Source organism: Aythya ferina (genome assembly GCF_964211825.1).
Source record: "Aythya ferina genome assembly, chromosome: 2".
Lineage (NCBI taxonomy): Eukaryota > Metazoa > Chordata > Aves > Anseriformes > Anatidae > Aythya > Aythya ferina.
Window position 1 is genome coordinate 120002381 of NC_140297.1, and position 20636 is coordinate 120023016.

The following is a 20636-nucleotide window of genomic DNA, read 5'->3' on the forward strand; positions in this document are numbered from 1 at the left end:
AACATGAGGCAGGATGGAGATAATTGTAAATGAATAATTACAAAGAATAGACAGGAATAGATGGATAATTACATAGCTTCTCTTAGGGACAATATTACTTGTCATTAAATTTGATGGACTGATTTTCTTTAGGATAAACAGGCAAATGTGCCTTCCTAAACACTTAAAGTTACTTCCTAAGAAACATATGTTTTGTTTAGACAAAATTAACCCTTTCTGAGAGGAATAAAATATTGGTAGAAGTAAAATTCTTGACTAACTTTCAGCAACTTTTGTGTGGATTGAAGAAAGCCAATCACATAACTTTTTAATCTCCCTTTTCAAGAAATAGGACAAAAAAAAAAAAAAAAAAAGAAAAAAAAAGATTGATTTACTACTTTGATTTCATAGGAGCATGCTGATTTCCTCATAAGTCTGTAACATTACTTGTTTTGTGATGCTTTCTAAGATAGGCTGACCTGAAGGTATTCAGTCTGAGCAACCACAAATATTAGAGGAGTATGAATCCAGATGTAGGTCAATATTTTAGATTTGGTTCCTTTTGGACTGGAACCAAATCTGAATATTTCCCTGAACTCTAGAGAAGTTTACTTTCATGACTGGATGAGCATCCAAATATTGCACTTCAAGCAGCAAAGGGTGAAACACAACAGAAAAGGTATATAAAACCTCCAATATGCTTACACCAATGATTCAGTGAATTTTGTGTCCTGTGTCTCTGAAACTGTCAAAAATCCAGTACTCCAGTTACCAGAATAGCTGCCCCCAGGGGCAGCTTTGCTCTGATTGCTGAGCATGAGGCTGGGCTCCTCACAGTACAGAGGCTGGGGTCTCTTATGGAGTGGTGCTGGATGGGTAGTGGTGGCAACATGGGAGATTGCAGGAGAGTAGGACACCCCACATGTGAGGTGGAGTGGCAAGACCCAAATAAATCAGAGCCACCATGCATTAGAACCATTTCAGCATCATTTGAATAGCGATGCCTTAAAGCATGGAGGCTTATACATTTTGTCAGTGCTAGAATTATTATGGTGGATATCCCCATCCACACAAATATCCAGTCATTGTAAATCCTGCTAATTGGAAAAGACAGCCTCCCAGAACCGTCATTTACAATAACAACCACAGTGGTTAAAAAAAAAAAAAAAAAAAAAAAAAAGCCAATTTAAAAACGAAACAAGATAAAAATATACCTTAAGACAAATCTGTTGTTGTGTTGCTGTTGGGTGATGGATTTTCCACCAACATGCCCTTGGCAATACTGACTGGTGAATAACGTACACATCCCAAATGCCTGGCAACACCAGTGCATGAGTATGTGTATGTGCGTGCACCGCCCCACACCACTGCAGCCTGTGCATGGAGATAATTTTTTCCCCCTCCAGGGTCGCAAAGAGCAACTGTACAAAAGACTTTTTTAATAGAATATGTTCTTATCTTTCGTAAAACATGGACCCACCCGACACTTGGACTGGTCTGTGGGCCCCACCCTTGCCCTTTTGTTTGGAGCCTGGGATTGTAGGATGAACGGGGTTTGTAAGTTGCTGTTTATGTTCTTCAAACCTCATCTATTTCATTTTACAAGAATACACCAAACTGCTGTGGGCTTATTTGTGCTGTGGCAAGGGAGTATTAGTTGGCGGTGGGGAGAGGGATCCAGAAAGGGGAAGGAGAATGATATCCGTCTATCATGATCTGCTGGTGATTCCAGATGTGGGGCTGGTGACAGCATGATGATGGTGTTTTAAAAATGAAAGGGCTGGTGTCTGAGTTTATTGTTCTAAAAATCAGGAGCAATTTCACTGAAATTGCTTCTCAGAAGTGCAAAATGTCTTCTCAGAAGTGCAAAAATACTGTGTCTGAAAACAGAATCATGCCTTTGAACTCCTAGATTTTCGAAAGGAGTTGCAATGCATTATGATCAGATGGTTTGTGACACTTCAGCAGGCACCTGGGGCATGTAGAAAGGACAACCTTGGCCTGCTTCTGATTCCCAGTTTAATCTGTTCCCTTCACCAGACTGATGTTTGGTTCACAGTGGTGTTACAGAGGTGTTTCTGGTGCCCCAGATCCTGTGCTGAAGCTCTAACGCAGAGCTTGGAAGTTGTGCGTTATTGATCGTGTTCTGGCATTTGCCACAAAACACTTTTCCCACAGGACAATGAGCTACTAAATCAATACAGTCAGACTTGGTGCCAGACACATGGAGGCTGATGGCAGGGGCTCGGTGGAGCCAGTCGTCACAGAGGAAGACTCGGGAGGAACCTTGTCTCCAGAGATATAACCCTCTCTGTCACAGAGGACAAACGACCCAGCTGTAGGAGAATGGCTTTATCATCTGGTGCAGACAACAGGCCAAGGTAATGAAGTAAATAATGGCATTTCTGGGCACCCTGCCTCATTTGGGTAGCTGGAAGCGATGGGGAATAAGGAAGGGAGTGCTGTTGCCCTGCCTGGAGGGCAGGGCCAAGTGTTGTGCCCGACATTTTTGCAGGAGGGTGCAAAAGTTACACCAGTTCCCTACACATGCAGAGGGATCCTGCGTGGGCCAGATCACATGGGAAAGCAAGGTTTTGAGTCGGCACTGGTGTTCACTTTGGGCTGGTTTTGTCTGCTGCTTTGTTAGCCTTCTTGTCTGCTGTGTTTACAGTCCAAATTGCATTTCACACAACATCACAGCAGGGTGTGTTGACAGGGCTGACAGCTTGGCACGAAATGTCTCCTTACCTCCTGCCACCCAGCCACAACACTGACAACCATGTCAACTTTCCTGAGGCTGCAGGGGACCCGGGGTGGGGGGAGACGGCTCTTAGTAAGGTCCAACACCCAGAAGCTCCTGGTCTGAGTGCAGATCTAGGAGGCAAGTGGTGGTTGATGGTGGGACCTGGAATTGCCATCTCTGCACTCTGTGTGGTGCATGACCAGAAAGTCTTGGGACATTCCTCCTGGAGCCAGCATTTTTGGAGGTGCCTTTGGCACAAAGAAGCTAAGTGTGTTGTACCAAAACTTCAGACCTTGAAAACACTGAATGGTCAGTTGCAGCATACATGTATTTGAGCTGGAGCCCAGGACTCAAGAGAGCACTGGTGTCCCTGGCCCTAAACTGATTTGTAGAAATGGCTGTAGTGTCCCATTGGGTTTGATGAAAGGTTTTTGAATTCAAATGATTATACACGAAGCATTTTATGCTCCACAAAATCTTCAGTTCTAGTGCTGACATGTATTGAAAGTCACTTTATATTGTTTTGGCAGACACTGGACAGCATAGGTGGTATCAGCTAATATATTACGCAGTCTTGAAAAATCCTAAATCCTAAATTTGCTCAATTTCTTATTTTGCAAAATAATCAGATTAGTTTAGACAACAGAAAGATAAAGTGAATTGAAAAAAAAATATCACTAACACTTGCAGCATTCTTGGTCCTACCAAAAAAAGATTTGTAGAGTAAAATGAAAGTATTTAGCAGTAAGGAATAAAATTGTAAACTAAGTATTGCTGTGTCAGTCCTGTGGTTTACCTGTTTCAGAGGCCATCTTTTGAAAATTTGTTCCAGCCGAAGCCACACTTGATTTCAGTCTGGCAGGATAGCCATGGTAACAGTGTGCTTCCAGGTATTCATCAGGGTGGGGTGAAGAGTTGGACACACTCCAAAATTCTGCTCCGTGCTTTATTAACACCCTGAAACCCGACTTGCAAGTACTGCAAAATAGGGGAAAATAAGGATTGGAGCTGGAAGAGAGAGAGAGAGAGAGAGAGAGGAAAATAGCTGCAGTAGTTAAATGTTTAACACATTGTTACCTTAATAAAATTACAAGTAAGATTTCTATATCTTGTGTGAACCCACCTTGTATGCAATAATATGACTTCAAGTTTGCTTGCAGAGTATATAATTTGGGAGGCTTTTGATGGGAGTAAAATAGAGGATGGTGGAACAAACAACTCTGAGAATACAGAGACTGCCACACACGCTTCTCAGTTTGCTTATTTATCCCTTTTTGTTTCTTTCATGTTACTGTTCAGAAATTTTCTACATCTTATTGCTGTATTGGAGATACAGTCCCTGCACCTGTGTATCTCTGCACTCAATGGGACCAGTCAAAATGTACACTGTGCAGAGATACCATGATTTAATTGATTTAATTTCGTCAGGGAACATACCTGTATATGTTTCCTTATTCACCTTTTCTTTAGTGCAAGAAATGGCAGTGAGAAACAAGAAGCATGCCAAAACAAAACAAAACAACAAACAAACAAACATCCATTTAGAAAAGCACCAGCTATTTGCAGAATTGAAGTATCAAAAGCAAAACTCTGCTTATTTAACATCATGGGGGCCAGTGGAACTGTTCCTAAACAGTGCTGGGGAAGCAGTGTAAAACAAACAAGCAATCAAACAAGCAACCGAACTATATATTGTCCATTTAGCAGAACATATGTACCTAAGAACTATGATAGTTGCTGGTACCTTGGTTGACACACTAGGGATCACACTGGATATTTCAAGTATGAGGTACAGAGCTTGAGATAAAGGTCAAAGGCTTATGTACCAGATACTGCAACAAGTGCATATCCCTAGAGCTGCACACAACATACCTACAATGCCTGTTTCATGCAAAGTGCTTAGATAGGTTGTTTCCCAGTGTGAGGGTCTGGGTTCCTTGGACTATCTGGCAAGACACATACACTCTGCGTTGGACTGCAGAGCAGGAGACAGGGCAATGTGGATGCATAAGATATGTGTGTGTGTGTGTGTGTGTGTTTATCAGTATTTATTTATTTTTATTTATTGATTTTAATTAGGTGTGGGGCATGTTTGGGCTGGTCTACTGTTAGTAAGATACATGTATAAATGCACTTTCCAAGCTAGAATCTGTCCAAGTGTTCTGAAGAGTAATTTCATTTTTAATGGCTTTACCACAACAATTGGCTTTTATTTATTTATTTTAATAGGTAGATTTGCATGTGTCAAAGCACTCAGAAATGAGGGTTGGAGAAAGACGCCAAATTTGATTGTGGTCAACACAGATATGTCTTATGGAAAGGTTTGCTTCTGATATTTCCTTTCTTAAATTTATTTTCATGTTTCCATAAAACCATATGAATTACAGGTAGAATATATTTTTAAATATAGAAAAAAAAATATAAAAGAAGGAGGAGTATTTTATGGGTATAATTCCTGTTTTATCTTCTCATTTTAAAGACACTGCAATGCTTGTTTTACAGGGCTGACCTTTTTAGCCTTATCAGCCTTGCTCTGCTACAAGACCAGGCACCACAGACTACATCTATTACTGGTCACATACTGAGTTCTGGTTTCTGTTTTGTCACTAAGAAATTTGTTTGCAAACCACAGTGGTTCAGAAACTGCTTCATAAGTGGCTCAGCTGTCTGGGCAGTGATGACCATCACAGGAGATGGTGAGAGAAAGCCAGTCCATTCCACCAGGAGCACGACAAAGGGACCTAAACCAGGAGAAAGGTGGTGGTAAGATCTGGGGGGAGCAGAACTAGGTAAATACCAATGCTTCCCAGGCAACACTTTTTGGCAAGCTGCTCACAGTTATGGGTACGTGATTGAAAGTGAATGAGTTAACACATTTATAGGAGTCACCATCCCTTAGCAGGAAGTTATTATCCTTCAACCGAGGAACAGCGGCTGTGTGTGTTCTGTTTTATTGTGGCATTCAGGACAATAGGTTAGTTTAAATCATCTTAAAGCATGCTATTTTGATAACTTGCTTCTGTAGGAGCAAGCCCTGATTTTGCATCTTTTAAAAATTATTATTGCTATTATTATTGCTATTATTATTGCTATTATTATTATTATCAAGGGAATACAAACCATTATAAAGTTTTACAAGGCCTCTTTTGAGAGGAGATGTCCCACTGATTCTCATAAGGACTTTGACTGGTTGGCCTTGTTTGAAGAACTAAACCCCAGTTTAGAGGCTTTCAAATTCAAGACAATTTGAATTAACCTCAAAGATCTAGTAATACAGAAGCTCTTTTTAAAGGGACATTTCATTATCATGTAATTCTAAAGTAGTTGAAGAGATTTCATAGAAAAAATAGAAAAATGTAAATGAGTAAGTTTTTGAATAGAATGAAGAAAACTTCCCTGAGAATGGTAAAGTTTTCTATTGAGAAGAATATGAAAATGAGGATTTTAAATAAAAAAAATTAGAAAATTACCATTAGCTGAAGCAATCAGTGTAACTGTTTGTAGTGTGAATGACCCATTTATTTTTTTTTCATATTATCTTTGTAGTGAAATTATTATTTTTTCTTTCTCTCTCCTTTTTTTTTTTTTTTTTTTTTTTAATGCCTGTGTCAAATCATATCCTAATTCCTTTGCTCATCCATTGAGCTATACAATAATGTAGACTTACTCTTTGGATTTTCAGTTTTGGATCCCCTAATCCCGAACTGAATGGAATTCAAATAAGCATATATCCTGGGAAGCTTAACTATATAATAAAAACAGTCTTTTCCACACTACCCTGCTGAATCAATCAACTGTAGATATGAAGGGAAGAGAAGCAAGGTCCTTATGGTGCAAAAAAAAGCCATGAGACCTCCAAATGAATCAAACCCATTCATCCAGCTGCTTAGTGTACTTCTGTTTGTGTTGTCCAGAGAGAGGGAAATTATAAACCTTACACAGACTGCAACTGCTGAAGGTTAAAAATCTGTTCCCTGTTACTTTTAATGTGACTTACAGAATTAAAGATTTATGTGAAAATGAATAAACGGTGCTTTGCTGGATAGAAATGAGATCTTTTTTACACATATAGATTTCATTCATGTAGTGGGATCTCTGCTCCCAATTTTCTGAAGTAGAATAAGATAGTATATTGAAAAAGCCAGCAGATAACATTTGCAAGACAGAGCTGTACAAAACACCAATACCAGTTCTAACATACGGTGCATGTGTGTGTGTAATTTTATAATTCGATCTTCCCTTAAGATGAAGAGCTTGATAGTTGAGAAAAGAAGCTTCACATGGGGGACCCACTGGCGTGACAGGTCAGATATGAGCTTATTAGTCTTTAATGGGTGACAGGATGGGTCCTATAGCTCAGCGATAACTAAGCGATACTGTTCTACTTTTCCATAAATCAAATGCAAGTTGTGTTACATCAGTCTTAGTTACAGCCATGCCCAGTACTTCTGCACTGCTGCCTTCTCCCTGCTTGTGGTGTGGCATTGAGCTTTGACTAAAAGGGATGTGCTGAGCTTTGCAAAGAGCCCTTCTCCCATCCTGCCTCTAATCTCTCCCTTCCTTGCTGAGACCACGGAGGGTGAGGGTGGCAGTAGTTCTCTCCAGCTTGCAGCTGAAGGAGCAACACATTTCCAGTATCAGTCCCATACAAGTATTGTTATTTTTCCTGTCATGTTTGTTGGGGTACAGCTTTTCATTTATTTTTCTTGCAGAAAGACAGGAAAGCTGATCTGGAAAAAATACCGCTCGCTTGTCATCAGTAATTACTTGGCCGTTGTGCCAGGCATTGGCTTGCTGACAGTTTCAAGGCGGAGAGTGGGTGAGACCCAGCTGCAGCCAACAAGAAGAAAGAGGGAGAGAGATCTTAATCTAGCTTGGGCTTCACTCGCCCTCCCTTCTTTTCCCCTCCATCCTTCCCCTCCTTGGGGAGTCACAGCTACTGCTTCACACAATTAGTCTTCCCCATTCTTTGCAGGACTGCCTTTCTCTGGCTTGTGCAGATTTCTGTCTTCTTTCTTCCACTCGTTAAATGTAACATCTACAGAAACAACCTACACTTAGGAGGGAAATGCCTTAGGAGGGAATAGAAGCCTTGCCCACATCCAGGAAAAAAGATAAGTAGTTTAGTCTATAGAGAGCATGAGAGCAACAAGAGGCACCACGATTCTGCAGATAGTTTCCAACAGCTATTTTTAAATTCATGCGGTTTGTGAAATGTAATCTATAATTTACTTGATAGCTTAAAAAATTAGCTTGTTCAAGTCATCGCCTAGAAGGGATGAATAACATCCTATGACAGCTCAGTGTGTCAAACTAGAGTATGATACTGATGGATCCAGAAATTGTGAGTGCCTATCATTGCTCAGGTGGGAGGAAATATGATGTATGGAGAGGCAGCACATAGTGCTCTTCTCTCTCTGACACTGTTGAAGTAAAGCCACAATTAAGGTGGGTGAAACGATTTCAGGATTTCAGGAGAAGAGGCTCAGTGCTTGTACAGCACAGGCCTGCAGGCTGGCCTTGTGCTGCTGGCTTAGGTAACCTCTGGCTTTCAACACAGCCAGGCTGTGAGATTTTCAATTCCCAATGCAAAGTGAGGAATTATACCCCTTGATGCGGGTGTATACCTGATGGACTTTCTGAGTCATATGGTCATCCACATTTGGAGTTAAGCCAGGATCCTAGCATGTTCAGCTGCAGCGCTGCTAGATTGCCACCTTCTTTGATGTGGCTTTTGAGTTGTTTCACTGTGGTGTTGAATGTTGCTTTCAAAAAGTGAAAACGTCAGGTGCTGGGGTAATCCTGCAAGTGGTAAAAACTAGTGTCATAGCCATGGTTTCAGAAATCCGGCAGGAAAAGTAAAACCAGCACAGTCAGTGTGTGTAAACAGTTCACACTGCAGGGAACACAGTTTTTAAGGGTGCAAATTTGTACTCTTTCCCTTCTCCTCCAGATCATCCAGAAGACCTATTGCAGAAAGCTGGCCCCACAAGAAGCAGCGCTGATGTACTGCTGAATAGCAGTTCCTGTCCTCTTCCTCCTCTTCACTCAAATCTTTCGCTCTTGCAGACTTCTGCACAGCAGAAATCTTCTCCCACTACCCCAAGGTGATGACAAAATCCCTACTGGCTATAAGAGAGCATACTCTTGGAGAAGAAGCTGTCAAAAAGAGTTTGCCAAGAGTCTGATTTTAACACAAAGATTGCATCCCCACTTCTACAGTCATTTGAATGACATCTTGCTGACTGGACTCCTTTTGCAATTTAGGAGGTTATATTCAAACACAACCCTCTGAAATCTTTTCCTGTCTTGACATCTTCCCCTTCATCACCTGAAAGTCATGGCTTATGGATGGGAGGTTTGTTGTTGTTTCTCATTTTTAACATAATAATTTCTGTTTTGAGGAAAAAAGTCTAAATAATTCAGGGGGATTTACAATTTGAACTGAGAACACCTGGCAACATCAGTTCAATTGAGTTTTTTATGTGACAGAAATGAGACCATGTTTCTCTGTGGTATGTGCTGAAAGCCCAGCTCAAACTGAGAACTCTGGGTGAGGATCCCTTTTTTTCCCTGGCTGCAACACCACTGAACTGTCTAGCACTTGCTGTCATGGATTTAGATTGAATTGATCTTAAAGAACAAGAGTGTGACAGGATGATATTCTCCACTCTGTGCAAGCTGTGTCTGGGTTCAGGGAAGAGGAGATCTGGGGAGCCAACATGATTAAACTGTGAATTAAGTCTGTGTAGACATAATAAGAAAAGCTAAATGCTAGGTACTTCATTTGTTTTTGTTTCTCCTTTAAATATACTTATTTATTAAACTGATTAAAATACTTCTTGTGGGTGGACAGATCTTCACATGCTCTGCACACTGTTATGTTTCAGCCATGTAAGGAAAAACACAAGACTGCATGAAGCTTAACATGGGTAAAACCTTTTAGGCTTGCAGGAAGGGAGTTATAAATTTGCAACTGGTTCTTAACAGCAAGAGGGACACGGTAAATCTCTGTCAGCTTTTAAGCAAGTGATAGAGCTGATAATGCAGATGTGTTAATATCAAACTGCTATCAGTACCATGTCACTACCTATCTGTCTCAGAATTTATAACCTGTTAACAACAGGGAAGTGATGTGGTCTAATGACCTGAGGACAGGACTATGAGCCAAGAGGAAGTGGGGAAAGGAAGCTGCATAGAAGAACAACTTCTCTGAACAGGATGTCTGGTCCTGCTGCAGCCCAATTTTGCTATATTTTCCTTTGGAGTTCAGTACATCTTGGAGGGTCATTCTCCTGACTCATTAGGCATGTTTACAAACTAGCATATTACATTGCTGACCGTGATATTAATTGGTGAAACTTGCTCTTTTTCTGGTCATTTAATTATGGTTGCCTGGCATATTATTAAGTTTGTCTCTGTCTCTCAAGGTTTGCCTCCCTTGGAAGAGCAATCAGGTATCAAAATTACTTTCATTGCAACTCTTCAAAGCCTTATTTTAGCAAGACAGCTTTCCAGTGTGAATGTAGAAACCTTTTGCTTCACCTCTGGTTATCTTGAGAGATTTACTGGGATCTCTAAAAGTGAAAACTCAGATGTTTTCCTTTTATCTATCAGTTTCCTGAAAGTTTCTGAGAAGTACTGCTTCTGGGGATAGAAAACTTAGCTGTATCTGAGTTAGAAAAACCCTGTGTTTCTCCACAGGTTCAAGAAAGTGGAAAGTGAAAGCCACTTTCTTCATATAACTTAGAACAAGCTGTGTAGCTAGAGCAAGCTCCAGGTATAGACAAGGCTGGCAACTGCTAAGGCCTAAGGTAGATTGACCATACTGCAATGCCTTCTTTGTTTGTACGGGACCTGCAGAAGACAAGACTTAGAAGCAGCTGCTGCTCCTCCACCCAAGAGAGAGTTTCATGTCCACAGGGCAGTTGAAGCAAGGAAGGCTTCTTGCCAAAATACCCAGGGCTCCTCTTGACCATTCTAGATGTGCCCTTTCCATTTTCCTGTTTCTTATAAAAGGAATAGTCGTGGATTTGTCTTGTATTTAAGAGCAGAAAAATTCAATGCTTCTGAGAAGTATTGAGTCAGCTCTGTATACCTATGCCTAATGTGAGAGATACTACTTTGTAGTGCTGTCTGCTGACAGCATTTACAAACATGCTACATGAATCACAGAGGACATGCAGAAGATGATCCCAGCCTCACTAATGTTTGTATCACTAATAAATGATGAACTTGATGGGCAAATGAACAACAGTCTGAACACTAAACTGGAGAAATTCAACAAGTTTCTGTTAAGGATGATGATATTATACTATATCCACTCACAGCAGCAAGGGTCTTGGCCCACTGGCTTTAATTAAGTTTTTCCTGGTGTACAGCAGTACAAATGGAAGAAAAAAAAAAAAAAAACAAAAAAAACAGCCTTGGGAGAAAGACAGTCAAGCAGTAGGAATGCAGGTATGATATATAGGATTAGGTATGTAGGATTAGGGTGTGGTATATAGAAATAGGGTTAGGTATGGCTGTCCAAGTGTTTTTTAGTGAGTTTCTCTGCTCAGTGTATGCAGAATTTCAGTGAAGCAATGTTGTAAAAAGTTCCTTCATCCAGGGCTTGTGTCAGGTTAGGGTGAAACTGGACAGCTAGATTGTGGAAGGTCATTCCTATCTGCTAGAAAGAGCAGCATGGAAGAAGGTGCGGATATGTTTGAGAGATAAGAATGAGAAAGGAGTATTATGTGAAGGACAACTGATGTAACAATGAAAACATTTGCAGTGATGTTGTTAACAGATGTAGGAAAATATGAATATTTTTTTTTCTTGTTCTTTAATTTAAATTCCTGTTGTTTTCTTTACAGTGCCAATAATTCCTTAGTCTTCCTTGTCCTTGTATTATATGAGATTCTCACAGAAGAGATGCTTTGTGCTGCATCTCACTTTTATACTGTGATATGTGAGTTTTTTATACTCTGGAATGTATTTATGGCAACTTGCCATGCATGGCAGAAGGAGGAAGAGAAGCCCTTTTTGGAGGGCTGAGAGTTGGGACAAGGACTGGGGCTGGTAACCATGAGCATGGAACATTCCTTGCTACAATTTTTTGACAGTTTGTAAACAAAATGAACTTCCTAATTAAAGCAACCAGTAAACCGTTTAACTTGCATAACTAGAACTGACTCAGTACATTAGCCCAGGTCTCACTGACCCTGGCAGAATGACAGGACCCGTATTTTGTGTGGATGAAATGTTCAATAATTTTTCCAGAGCATTATGTGCAAATGGGCTTTTCTTTAACAGCAGGCATGCATGTCTTCTCCTTCCACCTTCCTGTTTATTTTATCAGTCAGCAGATCTTAGGTGGACAATGTGAGAAATCATTACTTTCTCTTCATCTTTTTGTTCCTGTAAGTCAAATAGAGTATAGCATGTTTATACAAAAAATTAATCAAGGATTCTAAACTTGCCATATTCTATGTTTAATTTTGGGGTCTAGGTGGAAACTCTTTCTGGTGTATACACTAAGCAGCTGGGGTTTCTTTCACTGTTACTTCAAACATTTGGTGATACTCATAATTTGGTGTCACTCCCTTTCAGAAATTCTGGGTGTATATATGCCTACATCCTAAGTGGCAAGTTTGAGAGACATCTCATCCTAGTAGTCTGAATTAAATATCAGTAACTTTATAATCTACAAGGGGCAAGCAAATAGTGATAGCAAATAACCATCATGGTGCTGCTGAGCTTGGCAATTCATCTCTTTTCTGTGTGTTCTGGGCTTTAGCAACAGTATGTGGAGCTTACATAGCTTTTTCATGCAAGCACCTCAAAATTACATTGCAAGCATTGCAATGAACACTTTTAGAAAAGTAAGAGTTTCTATGTACTTTTTTTTTTCTTTTTTTTTTCATTGACAGAGATCCAGAGAACCTATGGAAGTCCTCCAAAGCACTATGTGCTCCAGTTAAGACTGAAGATCTTAATTCCCTAAGCTGGGTAACTATACTGGTTTGGGTGGAGGAAGTAGGGATGAAAGGACAGAAAGAAAAGGAGAGGGAGGACAGAAGCCTAAGAGAATGCTTTTACTTACTGCACTAACAAGTGAAGATAAAAGATGGAAGGAAAGGAGAGAGACATCAGTTAAGACAATTGATGGAATACTTGCAATAGGAAGCAATTCATGATATTTTGGTATGTATCCATTGTATTTTTATCTGTTATCTTTGTAATGTGAATTATTAGGTTCTCTCTGTTTCACAGAAGTGAATGCTAGGTACTCCAGGTACACATGTGATAAACCTCAAGTCTGTAAGACTGGTCTCACTGATATCAACAGAATTCCTTGTGGTGAAAAAATGAATGCATGCTATCATAGAAGGGAAAGAGGGCGGATGGATGTCAAGCTATTTCCATAGACCTAAGACTTGTAGTTTAAATTGAGAGGAACGCTATAGGTCTAAAACTCATGGTGTAAACTGAGAGGTAGGGGGATTCCACAGTGCCTGAAGAATCTCCTATTCTCCTGTGAGAAGAACTCACTGAGAGCAGCCCTGCTTATAAAAAAGATGGAGAACAACATTTTACACAGGAAAATAAAGATAGGACAGGGAGGAATGTTTTTAAGCTAAAGAAGGGAAGATTTAGATTAGATATAAGGAAGAAATTGTTCCCTTAGAGTGGGAATGAAGCACTGGCACAGGCTGCCCAGAGAAGCTGTGGATGCCCCATCCCTGGAGATGTTCAAGGCCAGGCTGGATGGGGCCTTGAGCAACCTGATCTGGTGGGAGGTGTCCCTGCACATGGCAGGGGGGTTGAAACCAGGCGATCTTTAAGGTCCCTTCTAATCCAAGCCATTCTATGATTCTCTGATTCTAGGATTCCAAGATTCTAGGGATTTATTCAGTCCTTGTGATATGCCCTACAAGGTCAGAGCATGTTCTGGCTCTGCAGTCTGCATCCAAAAGTGTACCAGGCAATGCTGTTTGGAGAAAGGCCAGTATGGCTGACCACATTCGGTGGTGCTTTTCCCATATGCTTCCTAACAACCAAAGATGCTGTATGAAGGATATACAGGGACACATCTCTGCCTGTTCCTTTCAGAAGCTGTTTATGGAGCTGTTTCCCATGAATTTGTCCAACACATTTTTGAACCACTGCCTGCCTCCACAGCCTCCAATGGAAGCAAATTCTCAAAGTTTACAACCTGCTATGGAAAGAAATACTTTATTTTATTTCTTTTAAACACATCTTACAGTTTCAGTAAGTTTCCTCTCATTCTGCTACTGCCAAACTGATGTTTAACAATTCTACCTTCATCACATGCACCTTATCCACCATCTTCATGATTATCTCAATAATATCCTCTTCAGCCTTGCCTTCTCCAGTCTGAAGAGAAACAATCTTGTTTTCAATCTCTCCTCGTAAGACAATTCTGTGTCTGATATAGTTTATTTGCACTACAGTAGAAGCTATTAGGCCTTGTCTGCAGATGGATTTCCTAGCAGTATAGTTGGTGAATATTAATACTTCTTACGGCAATGAAGACATTGCTTCAGTGTCTGTGACTTAAACCTGTAGTCCCTCTTCCTTTGAAGTATCTAGAGGTAAGAGACAATTGTGTGGGACAACTGATTTCTACTAGGGTTCACAACACCTACTTGCTCCTAAAGAGGAATTGTTCTTGTAGTTGCTCTCTGAGTTTGCCAATCAGCAGAGAATCAGTCAATGCAAAGATAGGGCTTTTCTGTGCTTCAAGCATGGTTTCACTATAAAATAAATAAATAAATAAATAAATTGCCTTGAAAATAGATACTTCATAAGGAGAAAGTGAAAAAATTTCATATCAGACCCATAGATGGTATCTTTGAGCCCAGCTCTTGCCCTAGTTTCTCCATTTTGCAGCAGTTGAAGGCCCTCAATATATTTGTCAGGTAAAACTGTGTTTAATCTTATGCTATAAGGCAATCATTGCATAGCTTAAACTCTCAGCTAGGCTAAACAGCAGATCAGTCAGAGAATAATTTACTGATGTTAAGGCTAACAATGTCTTGTGTTTCAACCATACATTAAAATTCTATTAGCCTCCTCAGGTCTTGATTTAAGAAACAGAGATTTCTCTATCCTCTCCCTCTCTCTTCAATTGCAGGCCCCACAAAGGTACTGTTTTCTGCAAACAAGACAAAACAAGGAAATGGGCTATCATCCCTGCCTTTCAATGCAGCGTGTCCTCTTGACAGGTAAATCTTGCGAACTTGTTCACCAGGGATGTGATGTTATTGTTTCACATTCCTCTTGTAACAGCGTGTGATCACAAGTGAATCTGAGATACTTTGGAGCAGTACAATAAAGACCCTGTTTGTTTGCTGTTGTACTGTCAGAAGGAATATTTTAGCACCTGATAGCACTGCATAGATTAGGTTCGAGAGGATGTCCATCCCTAACTAAAACAATAGTAATCTGCATCTTTTCTATTGATGACTTCTCCCTGCACTCTGTACCTGATTCACTTCTAATCAAGAAGGCATTGTATTGGTGCTGCATGTATAACCAGGAAGGTGAGTGGACTGTGGATTAGCTTTGCTTTCATCTCCTAAACTTTTTAGAGGACTAGAAACCTAAATTAGAGTAAGGATGCATTCTAAAGGCTTTGAAGTACTTGTTAGTAAACAGAAGTTTGACATTTCCGTCCTTCACTAGAAAATGTTATGCATTTCATTAGTGTACCTCCTGAACTATTACTCTGTACTAATGTATATCTTTTATTATTACTTTGTATTAACTAGGTATTTCTTGAGATGTGATGACAAGTAATTTATTTCAAAGAATTAAAAATTATCAACATGCATGCAGAGACAAATGAATTATCTGAAATGTCACCTGGATTTTTTTTTCCTTTTTTCTTTCTTTTCATTTCTCTCTCTCCTTATGTACTGAAATTTTTGCTCCTATGGCTTACTTCTTAAAAAAGTAAAACAACACATACATATGTCCATAACAGTTGCTATTTTGCATCAGAACAAGGTCTGCTTAAGTATCCCATTTCTGGCAGAGGCCCAGAGCAGATGCCCAGGAGGAACTTTAAGAACAGGACAAGCGTATATCTTATTTTCCTGAATGCTCTCCCAGTCTCCAGCCATTGCTTGGAGATTTCCTGACCCGGACAGGGCTTCTATATAAGTAGAAACCTTTCATGAATTTCTCTTCCTCTGGTTTTCTCCCTGAACTTGTGTGTCTTCTATCCAGAGAAGCTTTACAATTACTGCATATTTGAGAAGCTTATTGGATCAAATATATATATATTTTTCCCCAGTTAAATAAATGGCTTAATAATATAAGATTTTAAAATCTTTTTCTGTGCAAATCTTGTCTCTCTCATAGCCTTACTGCTGTGATGAGGGCATTGCCACTACAAATTAGGACTATACTGGAAAGTCTTTCCTAATGGTATTTGAAGCTGTTCATGGGATCTGTTTAATAGCAACAAGAACATTCATGCTGCCCAGTTTTAGGCATACAATTAAGGTTTCTTACTTGCCAGTTAATCTCCTTAAGTTTGCTTTATATTCAGGGAAGAAGGTCTAGTAAAGATTTATGTAAACTGTATATGTAATGCAGAGCTCTGAATTGTCCTCTGGAGCAGCCAGTCTACCCTTGCAAACAGAGTTTAGGGAGACCAGATGAAGGATCTTAGATTGCTTGGTGTGAATATTTCCACATATGAAAGAAGACATTGATTGATTAAAATTGCTTGATTAAAAATGGACTATATATTCCAACCATAAATGGAGAGACAATATAGATATGCAAAAAAAAATAAATCTTAAAGGGTCTAAACTGGAGTACACTAAGATTAAAAATATTGTGCTTATAAAACATATAATGAAATTTCTTTAGACCTCAAGAGATTAAAAACTTGTCTTGATAACTATTATAATTAGAACTATTAACTAAAATAATTTCAATTACAATTTACAATTGAATAAAAGAGATAAATTATTTTGTGTTGTTAAAAATGTGTCCTTTAGGGGCAGTCATATACCAGCATTCTGTCTGAGCAGAAATTATAAGAATTGTGCTAGCAAGGCTTTTTGAGAAAACAGCTGTATGGAATAGATGCCATATGAATCTTGTTCAAAGCAGCAGGGAGATTTCTAATTGCTATTTAGAGTCTCTTGTTAATGAATCTCTGATTAAGTAATGAAATTAAACATCTACATAGTGGAGACCAGCCTTTATTCTTAATTTATAGAGGTCATAATTTCAAAATTTAAAAAATGAAAGTATGGCAATTATACTACCTTTCAGAATGTGCTCTTCAGAGGCAATACTCCTATAAAGGAGTAGTGTTTTTATAGGTATTTTAGCCAGAATTTGAAAATTTAGAAACTGAAAAGGTAACCAAAGCCATGGCTGCATTAATAAAAATGGTGTTCCACTTGCAATTCATCTTTTGAGAGTTTTGGTGACACTTCTTCCTTAGTTGCTTGTCCTCTTTCTCTAAATGGGATTATGCTTAGCATTCAGGGAGGCTGAAGGATAATACTTGACAGGACTGACCAGCTGATCTGGGATTCATATTATAACCCCAGTTTTCAAGAGACGGGAATTGGTGGTGGTGATGAATAAATGGTGACATTAGTGAAATGATATGTTCAAGCACACTTGCATTCAAAGTAATGTGTTGCTCTCAGCTTAGACAATGGAACATTATTCTTCAAAAGTCTTAAATTATATATATATATAAAAACTTATAACATTTCTGATAGTCACATCCATTTTGCTTTAGAGAAAACTTTATAATGACCCCTGTTACTATCACTGTAAAAAGGAAAATGGCCTCAGGAGGTTAAATATATAGCTTTCTATAAAGACAGTGAATTTGATCGAGAGCTTTCTGATTTTTTTTTTTTTTTTTTTTAAACTGAAATGCAGGACTTGACAATTCTAATATTAGTCAAGTCCTTATTTTTATTTATATTGTATCATATTATTAAAAAACATATAAAACTAATTGATGAAGTATCTGAACAGAAAGATATAAAACTTCTCATGAGCTCAAAATATTTCACATGTTAAAAATATGGTGTTGACAACATTCTTATGAAATTCTTTATTATCCATAAATCGGAACTTTCCAATACAAGTGTATATCATTTACGATATAAAATTTCTAAGCAGCTGTTAATAAAAGTTACTGGCACATATGATTTTTACTGAGCCACAGAACACAGTGTAATTCATTAAAAAGTGTAAGTCATTTTTATGATATATGATAAATTAAATAATGCAGATAGTGTGATGATTAAATGAGCAGCAAATCCCAGGTGCCTGAAACATACCTGAACTCTGATTCCTTGTGACAGAAGGCAAATTTATGATAAGAGAAATTAGGAAGGTATATTCTCTTGGGTATATTGTTTTATAACTGGATATTTCAAGGTTTCTTAAATTCTCTGAACAAACCATTGTCTCTACTGCAAATTAAGGAATATGCTATACGGTGCATTATCCAACTTACTTTTTTTTTTTTTTTTTTTTTTTTTGTATTTTGCATATTAGGAAAATGTGGATGAGCTAATTATTCATTAATTTCATTCATTAATGAAATCTTACATCAGACATAGCATTCACTGAATACATAACTTGCACTGAAATACAACCTCCACATTTATTAGCTATTCATGTAGTATTTTGAAATGGTATTGTCAGTCACATTTTTGGTGAGGTGAACTTCCCTCATGTGGCAAAACCTCACCTATATGGGCTTTGTGACACTGTAAAATAAGTTTCTTTGGAGTACAGAAATAAAATCATTGTCGATCTTGAGAGTCATCTGAAATAACAGTTTTAGGAGGACAGGTATTTATTGTCTTCTTGACTTTGTCAAACATAGTGAAATGTTTTTATCATCTTTCTGATGATTTTTATGTTTGTTTATTTTTTATTTATTTATTTTTAAAGCAAAGTTTCTAACATGCTCCTTAGTTTTGTCATATAAAGAACAATGCAGCCAGACTCTCCTATTGTGCTGCTCTTAACATACTTGAAGCAGTTTCATGCAGAAAAGCTAAGTCAGGACAAAAGTCTGGTGTTTTGGCCAACTGAGGCATTGACATGAATGTTCAAGTGAATCAAGTTGGAGAACTCGTAGCACTACTTTCCCCTTTCTGACTCTTTGCTTCAGGTTACATCTTCCTCTGTCTTAAAAGGAACATATATATATATAGATAGATATAGAGAGACAATATAGATATGTACCATACCTACTTCAGTGCAAAATCAGCCAGTTTTCTTTAAAACTTATTTGCCTACAGCTTATGCTAAGCCACTTGACTTTGTATTGAAATATCTGAGACATCCACATAAATCTTGTTTCACTGATCTTATAGCAATACAGGGGCACAAAGACACATCCTGAAAACCATAACATCTTATATCAACATTACCTTTTATTAAATGCAAATGTGTCATTGCGATGATAACAGCAGAGCTGGTGGCTGATGTTTGAAATGCAACCTTCAGGTATCAAGTCATTGCATCCATCTGAGTACATCTGCTCCTTTAACAAAATTTATCTAAAGAAAGTCATTTCGTTTAGTCTTCCTGCAACTGGTTGCAGTTTCTGGACTGAGCATCATCTCTTGTTCTAACAGTTGAGTTTACACTGAAGATATCCAGAAAAATGAAGATGAAGAAATCTGGGACTGCTGTTATGAGAGATTTCCTCACCACCTTTAACACCACCTTACAACACATCACAGGTCCTGTGAGCTGGGAATGGCTGCAGGATGTCACAACCCCATCACTGCTGCAGCCCCTGCCATCCCTTGCAGCTGCCTAAATGTAGCTTATCTGTTCTTAATGACATGAAAGCACTACATTTTTTTTTTTAATGGCATAAACGGTTCTATTAAAAATATTATTTTTAATGTGCTTTTTTAAAAGGAAATATTTTTCTTCATCTATTTTAGTTGAACTTCTATATAGTGTTTTTATTCAATGCTTTTAAATGAATAATAATGTGTTAGTAGAAGAAACCTTTATGCTTAATGGCAGGGGGTAAGAAAAGGAGAGGGTGGAAATCAATCTTTCCTGAAAGCATAATACAGCAATAAAGGATACCCACTCTTGAACATTGTTGGCTGCTTTATGATTTTTTTCTCAGTTCAAACAAAGCTGTATTCAAAACAAGGATAAACATATCAATGCTAATTTTATATAAGACTCTTCCTTCTATAGTAATTCCACATATTCTATTCATATAGTAAAGAGCAGGATTTCTTTGATCTCTTCCTGCCATCTATGTTTTGCCATTTAGGCTACTACTTAATGTCTTTTGTTCTGGTATGTATTTGCTAAAAGTGATGGATCATTCTGTTTATAATCAACAAAACTGTCTATATTTCTGCCAGATGTCAACTACTGCTCTTTCCTGTTAAAGTTCTCAGGAATATATAACGGTAAATAACTCAGTACCAAACAACAAAAATAGGGGATGATGCTTTGGGTTCCCATGTGAAAATCTCAGTATGAATGGGGAGTTTTTAAGCTTCACTCGTAATTATGTACAGAGAAATTAACAAAGAATAGGTCACTTCCATGGGGCAGGATATCTCCCTGGATAGTCACATTGGTATGATTAGGTAGATTTTTATTTTTTTTTTTTATACTTAGGATCATGAGATATGGTCCACTTGAGATCCATGAGATATCGGTCATAGCGACCATGAAGTGGTTGAGTTCAAAATTTACGGTGACAGAAGGAAAAGTGCCACCAAAACCTCATCCCTAGATATGGGGAAAGCGGACTTCAGGCTGCTCAGGGAACTAGTCAGCAAGGTCCCCTGGGAAACTGCTCTTGAAGGCCTCGATGTCCACCAGTGCTGGTCATTCTTTAAGCGATGTCTCCTAGAAGCAC

The 20636-nt window shown here is 38.6% G+C and overlaps 1 long non-coding RNA gene across 1 annotated transcript; it reads left to right on the forward strand.

The window, feature by feature from the left end:
* Positions 1–5262: 5262 nt before the first annotated feature.
* Positions 5263–19851, forward strand: LOC311433133. The gene is made up of 4 exons (XR_014690583.1): positions 5263–5485; positions 12637–12910; positions 14865–14955; positions 19372–19851. It is a non-coding gene; the product is annotated as an uncharacterized lncRNA (long non-coding RNA).
* Positions 19852–20636: the final 785 nt, after the last annotated feature.